General features: G+C 34.3%; 1 long non-coding RNA gene and 2 other non-coding genes across 25 annotated transcripts in view; all 3 read right to left on the minus strand.

The window, feature by feature from the left end:
- Positions 1 to 12,097, minus strand: part of LOC103350594 (uncharacterized) — a 663,701-nt gene that overhangs the window by 145,993 nt on the left and 505,611 nt on the right. For all 23 annotated transcript variants that reach the window (XR_007924754.2, XR_011387766.1, XR_011387768.1 and 20 more), the window contains one exon: positions 8,867 to 8,925. This is a non-coding gene — a long non-coding RNA (uncharacterized lncRNA). The remainder of the gene's footprint in view (positions 1 to 8,866; positions 8,926 to 12,097) is intronic.
- Positions 6,434 to 6,500, minus strand: MIRLET7C (microRNA let-7c). Its single transcript, NR_162445.1, has one exon. It is a non-coding gene; the product is annotated as a microRNA let-7c (primary transcript).
- MIR99A (microRNA mir-99a) lies at positions 7,172 to 7,230 on the minus strand. Its single transcript, NR_162500.1, has one exon. It is a non-coding gene; the product is annotated as a microRNA mir-99a (primary transcript).

The following is a 12,097-nucleotide window of genomic DNA, read 5'->3' on the forward strand; positions in this document are numbered from 1 at the left end:
AATAAGACAATTCTTTACAATTCATTGTGGATTAATTGATAAACTACTTCTATACATAACAAAATTGTAAACATATTTTTTATTGGAAGTCTATATTTTCATAATTTGTTGTGTCACTCCTATTTGATTTAAACTACTATATATGCATGCGGAGATAGCATTAATTGCTTGAAAAATAATAATTATAACAAATCACTGTTTTGTACATTGAGGTCCAGATGTAAATTGAAACAAAAAGAACACATACTACACTAGGAACACTACAGTTACTACCACCCCCACATTTGTTTCATTAAAATAATATTAATGGGAGCAGCATTGTGGTGTAGCGGATAAAGCCGCTACCTGTTGTGCTGGCATCCCATATGGGTACTGTTTTGAGTCCCTACTGCTCCACTTCCAATCCAGCTCTCTGCTATGGCCTGGAAAAGAATTGAAGATGCCACAAGTCCTTGGGCCCATACAACAGTGTGGGGAACTTAAAGAAGCTCCAGGCTCCTGGCTTCGGATTGGGTCAGCTCTAGCTGTTGCAGCCATTTGGGGAGTGAACCAGCAGCAGGTGGATGACCTCTCTCTCTTTGCCTCTGCCTCTCTGTAACTCTGCCTTTCAAATAAATATTACTTAAGAAAAGTAATATTAATATAATAATAAACTGCTACTTGATAGTTGACTGGTGAATGTAATTCATTAATCATTGAATTCAAGGAACATTTGAGGCTGTCATTGACCATATGTGTCTATTTGAAATAATAGCATCAGCTTTAACAGTATGTGGGAAGTTACTCTTTTAAAGTACTTAGAATGACTTGAAAGTATCACAGACACACCAAACTATTTAAGAATAGTCGTTGTTATTTTCATCAAGAGTTTTATTAAAATTTTTAACTTACTATGTGATGGCTTCATAACAGAAATTGATAATTGCCAGTTCTTTGTAATATTTTACATAACTATGCCTAGAAAAATGAGTTCAATTGTATTTGGAAAGAAATATTTGATTTTTAAAGGTTTATTTAATTATTTGGAAGGCATTGTTACAAAGAGAGAGATCTTCCATCCATTGGTTCAGTCCTGGTTCAGGACTGGGCCAAGGTGAAGCCATGAACAGGAGCCAGGAGCTTTATCCAGGTCTCTCATGTAGGTAACAGAGGCCCAAGAACTTGGACCCTCATCTCCTTGTTTCCAAGGTGCATTAGCAGGGAGCTGGATTGAAGTGGAGCAGCAAGGACATGAAGCAGTGCCCACAAGGGATGCCTATATCATAGGCAGAGGCTTTACCTGCTGTACCAAAACACCACCCGCGTATAAGGAGTTTTTATTACAAAACATGAATTATGTATTTATAATATTTGAGTCTGAAGATGTTACTATGTGATTTGTAGTCTTGCAGAATCAAAACCTTATTCTTTGATTTCAATCAGTTTACTAAAATTTGCTTAATGACACACTGATATTCAGAATGAACTAAAAATGTATACACAGTCATCATCAACTATTTCTTCTGCATAGGTCATTGACCTGGATAGAAATATGTGCTGTGTCCATAACTAGAAATTTGAACTGGGTAAAATCATTAAACTATCTAGGCCTCAGTTTGGTCATCTGGAAAATGGGCCAGGTAATCTCTAAGGTTAACATTAATAAATCTCAATTTTGTTTTAGCGTTAATCAAGCACTATTGATTAAGTGACTGTTAAGTACAGATACACATAAGTCATGCAGCTTATGATCTAGGTTTACTATATATTACACAGACACAGAAAACATATTGGAAAACAAGCTGAATGTGATTGGAGGCAAATAAATGCATTGAGTTCAGAGTGAGGAGAAACAGAATTGGAACTCATGAGTTATCAATTTAGGGAAGAAATAGGTATAGTTTTAACTCAGCTTCTAAATAAAAAGGAGTAAGTGAAAATGAAAACAGTCACAATGCAATCTCAGTTAAAAAGGTGAAAAGCGGTGAGCATTTGGCTCTGCAATCAACAGGCTGCTTGGAATACGCACATCCCGTATCGGAGTCCTTGGGTTTGAGTTCTGGCAGTGCCTCTGATCCAGCTTCTAGTTAACGCACACTATGGGAAGCAGCAGGTAATGGTTCGAGTGACTGGGTCCCCGCTACCCATGTGGGAGACCCAGATTGAGTTTCAAACTCCTGGCTTTAGCCTTAGCTGTTGTGAGCATTTGGGGAATGAACCAGTGAAGGAAATATCTATCTTTCTTTCAGTTTATATCTCTCAAACTCTCTCTTTTATCTCTCCCTTTTAAATAAAAAAAAAAATGTAAAAAACATATATTAAGGACTACTGCCAACTAAACAGAATTCCCAAAAGTTAGAACTAAAAGACTTGAAGCAGTTTATTTAATTGGATCATACAATTCTTTATCTGATTTTTTTGTTCATTCATGAAAGAGTTCTTGAATCAATTCATACATAAACTGAGTATTTTGGTAGGAGTTGTGAGACTGAAAACATGTTTTTCTGAACACAAGTATATCAGATTTATTATTACAGTGATTAGCTCACTTCATAAATCACTTTCAAATCATCACAGGCTTACTCAAGACTGGCCTATAGACACTTCACACACTGTTAGAAAACCATTTTATCATAATAATACATTCTGGAGTCTAACATATATCTTGGATAACATATGAATTTACTGCTAAAACCATTTCTTGTAAGTTGTGTAGAGGTTCTCCTCAAGGCCTATCAGTGAACTAAAGTCAAGTTCACACAAAAAGCTCTAATTTAATATCTAAAAAGGTTTTGCTTTGTTTTGTTTTTAAAATACGTACATTCCAAAAGGTGCCAAGGAAAACCACTGTCCTTTGGATATTCATAATCACCACTGAAAGAAATCAGAGAAAACCCTGGGGAAATGAAAATTAGAAAATTGGGGCCAGTGATGTGACTTAGCAGGCTAAGCCTCTGCCTTTTGCGACGGTGGTGTTCCCGCTCTTTCTCTTCTGATCTAGCTAACCGCTACGGCCTGGGAAAGCAACAGAAGATGACCCCAGTGCTTGGGCCCCTGCACCCACGAAGGAGACCTAGAAGAAGCTCGTGGTTCCTGGCTTTAGCCTGGTCCATCTCCAGCCTTGGGGCCATTTGGGGAGTGAACCAGCGCATGAAAAACCTTTCTCTCTGTCTTTCCCTCTCTGTCTGTAACTCTTCCTCTCATAAATAAAATCATGTTAAAAACATTATAGTAATGGCTTGAACAGTAGGAATTCCAGTGAGAGATACAACACTGCTCTGGTATGTCAGACTCCCCACTAAAGAGCTTTCACAGGAGTTCCCAGAGGTCTTGCAGGGGCCTTATACAGTTGGAGTCAACACCAACTGTCTCACAGGTTCTTCCTCTAGGCTGTGGCAGAGAAACCAGGCATGGGCGTGAAATAGTGCTGAGTGACAGATCCTGCAGCACATCATTTGGGGAAGCACCTATGCTCATGAGTCAGCGATGATAATAGAGGATAAGAGAAACTAAATGATTATTTACAGAAAATGACTCATTTAGTCTAATAACATAGTTCACGTACTGCTGGATTGTTTTCAAAAAGACACAGTCAAATTGCCAAGAAATTTATCTAATTCCCTCATAGTCACTCTGGCCAATTTAGTTCAGAATGTTATGAACTATTATTCTGAACTAAATTGGACTTTTCTGGTGGGGCTTTGCATTTGGCTTTGCATTTTCTTCTTCCTTCCCTCCCTTCCTTCCTTTGTACTCTTTCCTGCCTTATCCTACAAAGTATTTAAGATAAATCAGCCACTAGGAACACAAAGATATATAGAATTTAATGCTCCCAAATATCTTCAGAAATATTGATTAAATAAAGTATAATTCCCTGGCATTTAACGACTTTTTGAATTTTCACTCTTCCCCTCTGTTGCCAAATGGGGAAACCCTAGTGTACATTAAAATTTAACCACTTAAACCTTCTAAGAAAATTATTATTTCCACAATAACTGATTACCAACTCCTCAAATATAAAATGTTTACCCAGGGTTACTTAGATATTTGTGAGCTATCTTTAAATACTGACATTATCAGTGGTTCTAGAACTTGGTTTCCTTAAGAAAAAAATCCTTTCAATTTGTGCATTTGTCACTTGTCATTTTTCAAAAACAAATAAGTTAAACAGCCTCCATAGTTGGTACATTAACATTTATTATGAATCACGGGAAAAGGCATAATTCTCCCCTGTAGTACTTTCTCCCTACATCTTACAGAGAAGTTTCAAAATTTCTTTTCACTGATTCTCGTTACACCATATCTTTCAGAATTCTTTGTATGATTTCTGTTTAATGATCAATCATAGCTACATCTTCATCAATTTTGTGCTATTTTTCAACAAAGTTCAGTTTAGATAGCATATAAAAGAGACCATAATTTATTAATTTGTTACAGTAATTTTGCAAGATGACCCTTAAACTGCACACATCATCTTTGGCTATTGAACACATTTAACTAAGCTGCACTACATAGACATAAGTATTTATCACCATTTGCATTGATCTGTTCATATGTTCATTATTTGGCCTCCAAATCTATACACCTAGTGCTGGGATACACTCATATCAGTATCCTAATATTAAAACACTCACCAAAAGGGATCTTTTGTTCTTAAGGGCTAACCTATTCATGAAGATATAATTGCTTTCTATTCAATTACCTTGGTGTTGAACTGCCATTGTTATATATAAGGTTGTTGCCTCTTTAAGGTAAGTCACTTTCTTTCTTCTTTCCTCATAGCTTTTGGTCTTTGGGGGAGCAGGCAGTGGCCACTATAACTCCTGTCTCGTATTCATTGCTTTTTGATTAGTCCTTGCAAAGATTTTTCTTTTTTTGGAGACTAACAGTCTCTACTCCACACCGTTCCTGATTTTTTCTTGGAATAATTTGTATTTAGCCTTAAAAGGCTCAACGTTAGGGTTAGGGTTTAAAAGGTCCTTCTTTACACAAAAGGTGCCAACCTTTGTTGGCAAGTTCCACATATGAAGAATTTTGGTCATCTGAGTATTCTAGAAAGTTCATCACCACAAAGTCAGAAACTTGTTTGTAATATATATTTGTGCCTAAAAATCATTGCCTAAGTGTATTATGTTTTGGGTTTGGAGTTTTAAATTAACATCTAATGTCAACTATCATTTAATCCTGTGAGTGAAAGATGAACTTTAAGATAGAATTACTACACAAATGACACCACTGATGCTAAAGTTGACAGCAAACTAATAGATTCCAAGACACCTATTTTCTCTTTAACATAAAAATACTGTACAGTGCCTCTCCTTTAAACAAAATTGTGTTTCAATCCTCAAATTATACATAGCAAACTTATTTATTATTAATTTCTTAACATGCTTCTAACTTAGTTGTTTCTGGTTTATTCAAAAGATACAGCTGTACAAAGATAAAGGGTAGAAGATAAGAGAAATACACAAAATGCAAAAATTTGATTTTAAAAAATCATATTAAATGAGACTTAAATGATAATATTTAATAGAAATTAATGCTAAAATAAAAATAATTCATCTGGAAATAAAGATATTTTAAAAGTCAACAGAAATATACACTATCTAAATTTAGGACTATAAACTGTACTAAAGTTACTAATAAAAATAAATTTGCCTTATCCTTATTTTCCTACAGAAAAAAGAAATTCTTAAGTTTTAACTTGCATGTCTAGGACAAGCATACACACTCAATGCAGTAAAAAAAAATCATCATACATACAAAACTGATGCAGAGTAGCCAGTGAATTAAATGTATATAGCTTAGAACAAATGAACAAAACTTAGAATTGCACTACTTTGTATTTCTTTCAAATATGCAACAGATTTCCATTTATTCATCCAATAAATATTTAGTGCTTATTATGGGAAGGCATTGCAAGAAATACAATGAAAAATAAGACACAGACTTGGCCCTCAAGGGGCTTACAGTCTAATATGGAATAAATAAATAAGCATGTAAATAGACATAACAAAGTAGAAAGTGATGTGTCATAAGAAAAACTCAGATAATGTGTGCTATGAGAATTATTAACAGTGGCAACTATTTTTATTATAGTGTCTAAGTAGCCAATGAAAATAGAACAATTATTGGTTTGAAAAATTAAATGAGTTTTGTAAATCTACAGATGGCTCCAATATTAATTTTATTTAAGTCACTACCTTCCACTTCTTAAAATTTTTGAACATTGAGTAGTTAGTTATTCATTAGAAATACCATTTTGGTATTATTCATTAGTAGATGCAAAATGCAATAATCTAATAGTTAAGGCTGAAGTGCTTATTTACCTGCCTGTAAGAGAGGCTCAAATCATTTATCCAAAATACTCATGACACATTACTTTCCTGAACAGAAATTGGCTCAATCAGATCAAAGTGATGAAGAATTCCTCGATGGCTCAAGTATGCTCCAAGGAAAGCTAGAAGGTTGTACAGTTAACTCCCAGGGTGTAACTCTAAACCATACAACCTACTACCTCAACCCGGATGCACACAGCTTCGCATGTGGCTTCAAACTCCTTATCATATCTTCAGTCAACTCCTCCAAATATGGCAGCCATACACCTAAGGGCTTTTCAAGGTTGTAGATGTAATAGTCTAACATTTTACCGATAAACTTAAAATATGTCTTGTATGATGATTCTATCCCTTTGGATTTCTACCAAAGTTACATGGAATGTTTTTTGACAAATCTCCTGCCATTGTTTTCTACTGGAAATTAATAGTACTAAAACTCAATAGCCTTCAGTCTCAGCTTTTAGGAAAATTGGCCCAATGGAAACATATACATCTAGTTATAGTCTTTAATTTTCTTAATTGAAATTTATGAGTTATACTAACCCCTACAGTATGCACTGAAGTTTTTGAACAGGATCTATTCAGATCTTGGTTCAATCCCTACTACAAAGAAATTCAACTTTCTTAAGCAATTTACTGCACTTGGAATCAAACAAATGGCTGTGCTATAAATGCTTCCAAGTGGTTGACAATTAATGCTTGCCTCATAGGACAGAGGAGGATTAACATATACATGAAAAGCAAAAGAAAATAGAATTGCTTCAAGAGTAAATCAACTGGAGTTGCACACGAATTTATTGAAATTTTATTGAGCAGCATTGTGTATTGTATTTTGTCAGATTACCACACTGACACAGACCCATAGAAGCGAGCTTGTGCGGTCCACTTCACCACAAGATCGGATCTACGGGTTTATGCCAATGGGCAACATCTCGCATAGGCTCCCTATTAATGTCGAATTTGTTGTAAGTGTCTAACGCAACCAAGAAACAAAAATAATAATATTGATCCTTTAGTATTTATGTTTTAAATGCTAAAATCTAAGGACACATATTCCCGATTAAAGTCCTGTATAAATATTTTTAACTAAATATAGTTTTATATACCTGAGTATTTTTAAAAAAATATTCCTAACAGGTTGTTTTTATTTTAATAGTGAATATTTTACACTAAACTATTCTAACAATGAGTTTTAAAAGAAAAAAGAATCCACATATGAACATATAAATTATGTAATTGTGAGGCATGAATATAGTACTATGAGCCTATAATTAAAGCCAAATTAACTATTAAGTCACTTGTGTATGAGTTAGACTGTGCTTGTTTTAGTTCTTATAAAACCTTAGTGATTGAAAGGAATTGGTAACATTATAACTTTTTTTCATAAAACAAACAACACCTTCTTCACTAGGTAGAGAAAATAGGGAATTATTATAAGTCTGAAATATACACATATGTGCCTACAACTGGAATGATACCAAAATTTACAATATTCTGGTAAATTAATATCAAACTAAAATCAATAACACATTAACAGCATCGTTACTACTATTCCGCGCTAACATTCATATTCCAGATGTGTTTTATCAAAACGAATATCTTGTCTGAACAAATAAATTTAAAGTATTTTTTCAAAAAATACTTAAAATATATCCCTATAAACATGTATTTTTTCAACAAGTAGAGCAAAAATAAATTGGCAAAATTTTTTTTAAAATGCTCGAAAACAAACACAAAGATGAGTAAATACAAATATAAAGCCAGCTACACACACTTAAGTATTCTAAGCTCAATGGCAACAAAATTGTTAAGTTGGACAATCATTATTCATTTCACTCATATCTACAACCATTCAGCAGTTCTCAATTATATCTTCGTTGTGAAAAATAATAATAATACGTACTAACTAGTGATTTGCCACGTTTTGTGATAGAATACAATGTGTGCTTAGACTTTATACAGATAATTCAGTGTACGTGAAGTTTTTCCTATTACTTATTTTCCAGTTGCTTCCAAACCTATTAAAACTATAGTAAATAATCAACAGTCACGCATTTAATTGCAGTAAAAATATTTCAGCATATATCTATAAATTAGATGTGAACTAAAAGCAACATGGATGTTAAAGTTTTATCCTAACTTTCTAAAGAATGTATGTGTTGATCTTAACATATCATGAAAAAAGATTAAAAAGCATGATTTTATTCTCTTCCCCCAGATTTTACTTACTTTTATATGATAACACAAATGAAAAAATATAACTTTTCTTTTTCTTCAACAGCTTTCTGTTCAAATGTATTGTATCTATGTAATATATATGGATATACAGATATATATTAAAAGGGACACAAATCGTACATTGGTCACAAATTTGGGCAAGATTTTTTCACAAAAGCAGATCATACTACGAATTCTCAAAAGAACACCATCAATGAAAATTCCAACAGATTAAAAAAGCAAACGAAATGAATTCCTTTAATCAAACACACTCAAGAATTTTCTGTTTAAAAATATTAACTATGAATTGTTATTTTGTTTTTTAGTTTTACCTGAGATGATTTTCTCCTATGATCACTTTCTTCCCTTCTCATATTCATTTTAAGTTTGCCTAAAACAACCACAAAAGGAGAAATATCAGACAAGTGCTGTCTAGAAGAAGCATCTGAGAAGATGGTGGGAACGAAGGTAGTGGATCGAGAAGAAAACACAGTATCAGAATGGGCAAAACCTTTTAAAGTATTAAAAAAAAAAATGGCATGGAAGACTCATAGGGCCCCACCCAAGGCTACTCATATGACATATAATGTGGTTTCAGAGTTTGCATTTATGCCTTCATTTTGGTCGGTGTTGTTTTCACAGTAACAGTTTTGAAAGTGAAAGGGGGATAGCTGTTACAGAAGCGACTAGGTTTTTGCACAATGAAGTAGTGAAAGCCGAAAAGAGATTTGGATTTGGCATGGAGCTTAATAAGATAATTAAGAGTGTAGAGATTAATGGCTTCTAAAAATAACATTTAAAATAATGTTTTTTTAACTCAAGGATCTTGAAATATAAAAACAAGTTTATTAATATTAATTAAGCCCGTGAAAGTTGAAGTTCCATTAGCTGAGGCAGTATGCAGAAGCAAGAGCTATTTTGTAAATAATTAGTGTACTATAATCAATGTAACTGATAAAATATTCCATTTGAATGATACCAATATTGAGGATTTTTGTAGTTTCCCATAATTCTTCATAGAATAACAACAGGGAAGGCAGAATTCATCAGTTCTATATTACTCTTTGTTTACCTCCATATTTTTAACATAATAAAATATGATTTAAAGTACAATAGTTTAACCAAAGTTTTTTTAAACGGGAAATTTATCATCAGTTAATATACAGATCAATATCTTCATTGATATAAGCTTTCTATTTCAAAAGCATTTCCTGCCTTTTAAAATTTGACATGTTTATAAACATTTTTATCAAAATTAAAATAGGTGGAATGCATCTACTAACACACTCACATTGAACAAGGCAAAAATGGGTTTTATTGCAAAATGTTTAAATTGCTTAGCAATTTACTTCTACAAACAGGCAAAATAATTAGAATGCAATGCGTTTATTTGCGGAGCCAATGCACTGCTTTGAACTTAAAACAAGTTTGTACGTACTTTCTCTACTAAAATACGTAATAGATATTTCCAATGCTTTTTACAACTGCTCTAGGACAAATATTTCTTTTCAAATGTTGTTGAAAGAGACTATTATTGTGGAAGAACCTTCTTTTCTACTTAGCAATTGAGAACATGTTCATTTCATCCCTATTTCTGTTTGATTGAAATCCTTGTAAATAATTTAAATATCACTTCCCCAAAACTAATTTTATTTTCATTCATCTAATTCATATATTAGTATGAGCATTTTTTAGAAGTTCAGAAAGTTTCTTATTTAAAATTTCAAATTACGAGTAAGATGAAAGATTTGCTTTTTCTACCAATTAGGTCTAAACACTCATTTTTCTTAGCAAAAACCAATCCTGGACACAGAAAGCACAAATAGCAACATCAGTGTCTTTGCAAAACCTCTGGTTACAACAAAAACAAAAACATATACTGTCTTTTTGCATAGAGATTTATCTATTTTACTTCAGTTTCTATTCTAATCAAGATTAGACCAGAGAGAAAAAGGAAAACGTTAAAAAGAGCAAAGTGGGTGGTGTGTTAAATAAGAGTAAATTGAAAGTTCAAGGATCCCCTGTATATAAGAGAAGGCTTAAAAAGAAACAACAACAAAAAGTTATACCTGATATGAAAGGTGCGATTTCACCAAGTGCAATACATTGCTAATTATGCCATAGTTTGGAAATAATAAAAATAAAGAAGGCTCATTTGGTTATGCTGCCTTGCAAAGCTGCTTTACAAAGCCGATGTCTCTGTAGTTAGACAGCCAATGTTTGCCTTTTTAAAGTTTGTTTTGGTTTGGATTTTTGTTTGTTTGTTTTGTTTTTGTTTTGGAGCAGGAGCGTCTCATTTTTTTTTTTTTTTTTCAGCACTCTTGCAAGTAGTAGGACAAACTCAGATTTTTTTCTTCAGGGCTCCTGTTATTTCTTAGAAAAAAAGGACCAGGGTGCTTGTCTTCTTTTTCTTCCTTTTCCGTATTCCAGGCACAAAGCACTGCGCAGAAGCTGCACCAATCCTTGCCGTCACTGGCAGCAGAAGGGTAGAAGGTGGGAAGAGACCAGGAATCCTTCCAGGCTGTGCTGACTTTAGAAATGAGGATTGCACACGTTGGTCTCCTGAACCAAAGGGGTGAAAAGGCAGGGTGCCAGTTTGCTACATTGCTGCAATGATCTCACGCTCACTGCTGCTGTCGTCTTGTTCGCCCAGTTCAAATGCCTGTTCATTCTAAACCCAAAAATACATACATACATATATACATACATAACCCAACTACTTGGACTCTGCAGCAAGCAGACAGGCTATTAACATTTAAAAAAATCAGCAGTCAGAAGAGGCAAAAACAAAAAGCACATACAAATTTTTAGGATTTGCTTGTTATGCCTCAATATTCTGTTATTATTTTCCTCCCTCTCTCTCTCTCTTTCTCTCACTCTCTCTCTCTTTAGAGATAAGCAGCAGAATTTATCAGGCGTGAAAGGGACAGCCTCCTGGTGGCCTGCCAAAAACCCAGAATAAAGGCGAAGTTGTGCTTCAAAGCTCAGTTGCTTGCTGAGTCTGGCTAGAGTCAAGTATTAAGATCCACCATTTTCTGAGCCATGCTAGAAAAGAAGAAAAAAGTCAGGACGGTTGCTGCTTTCCAAGTCTCCGTTGGCACCATCACAAAATCTCAGCCGTAAGGTCACATGATTCTCTGCCAAATGTAGAGTGCATTCCCATCAACCATTCTGCTGATACTGCGAAGGCAGCTATTGTCTCGTTTAGACCCAAAGTTCAGCCCACTCTTCATTGAATTAGCTGAAAAACGCATCACCTTTGGGGGCTGGGAGTCATGGAAACGTCTACCTGGCAAGCTGCCCACTTTTTCTGCCCATCAACCAGAGATGGAATTGTGCTGCCTAATGCAATGATGACTTGGAATGTGAAGAGTCGTCCAAAGTGAATCTGATTCTTGCAACGCCTGTTTCGTTTGCACAGAAAACTCTGGCTTCTTAGAGTACAGAGGGGGGAAAAAAAATCTTTGCTACCAAATGTAGCAAATAAAGGTCTGAACATGCCTACACTGCAACTTTATTTTTCAACACACCCAAATGGTTCTAAAATGAAAAGACTGAACGCC

The sequence above is a fragment of the Oryctolagus cuniculus genome, chromosome 4, assembly GCF_964237555.1.
Source record: "Oryctolagus cuniculus chromosome 4, mOryCun1.1, whole genome shotgun sequence".
NCBI classification, from domain to species: Eukaryota; Metazoa; Chordata; class Mammalia; order Lagomorpha; family Leporidae; genus Oryctolagus; species Oryctolagus cuniculus.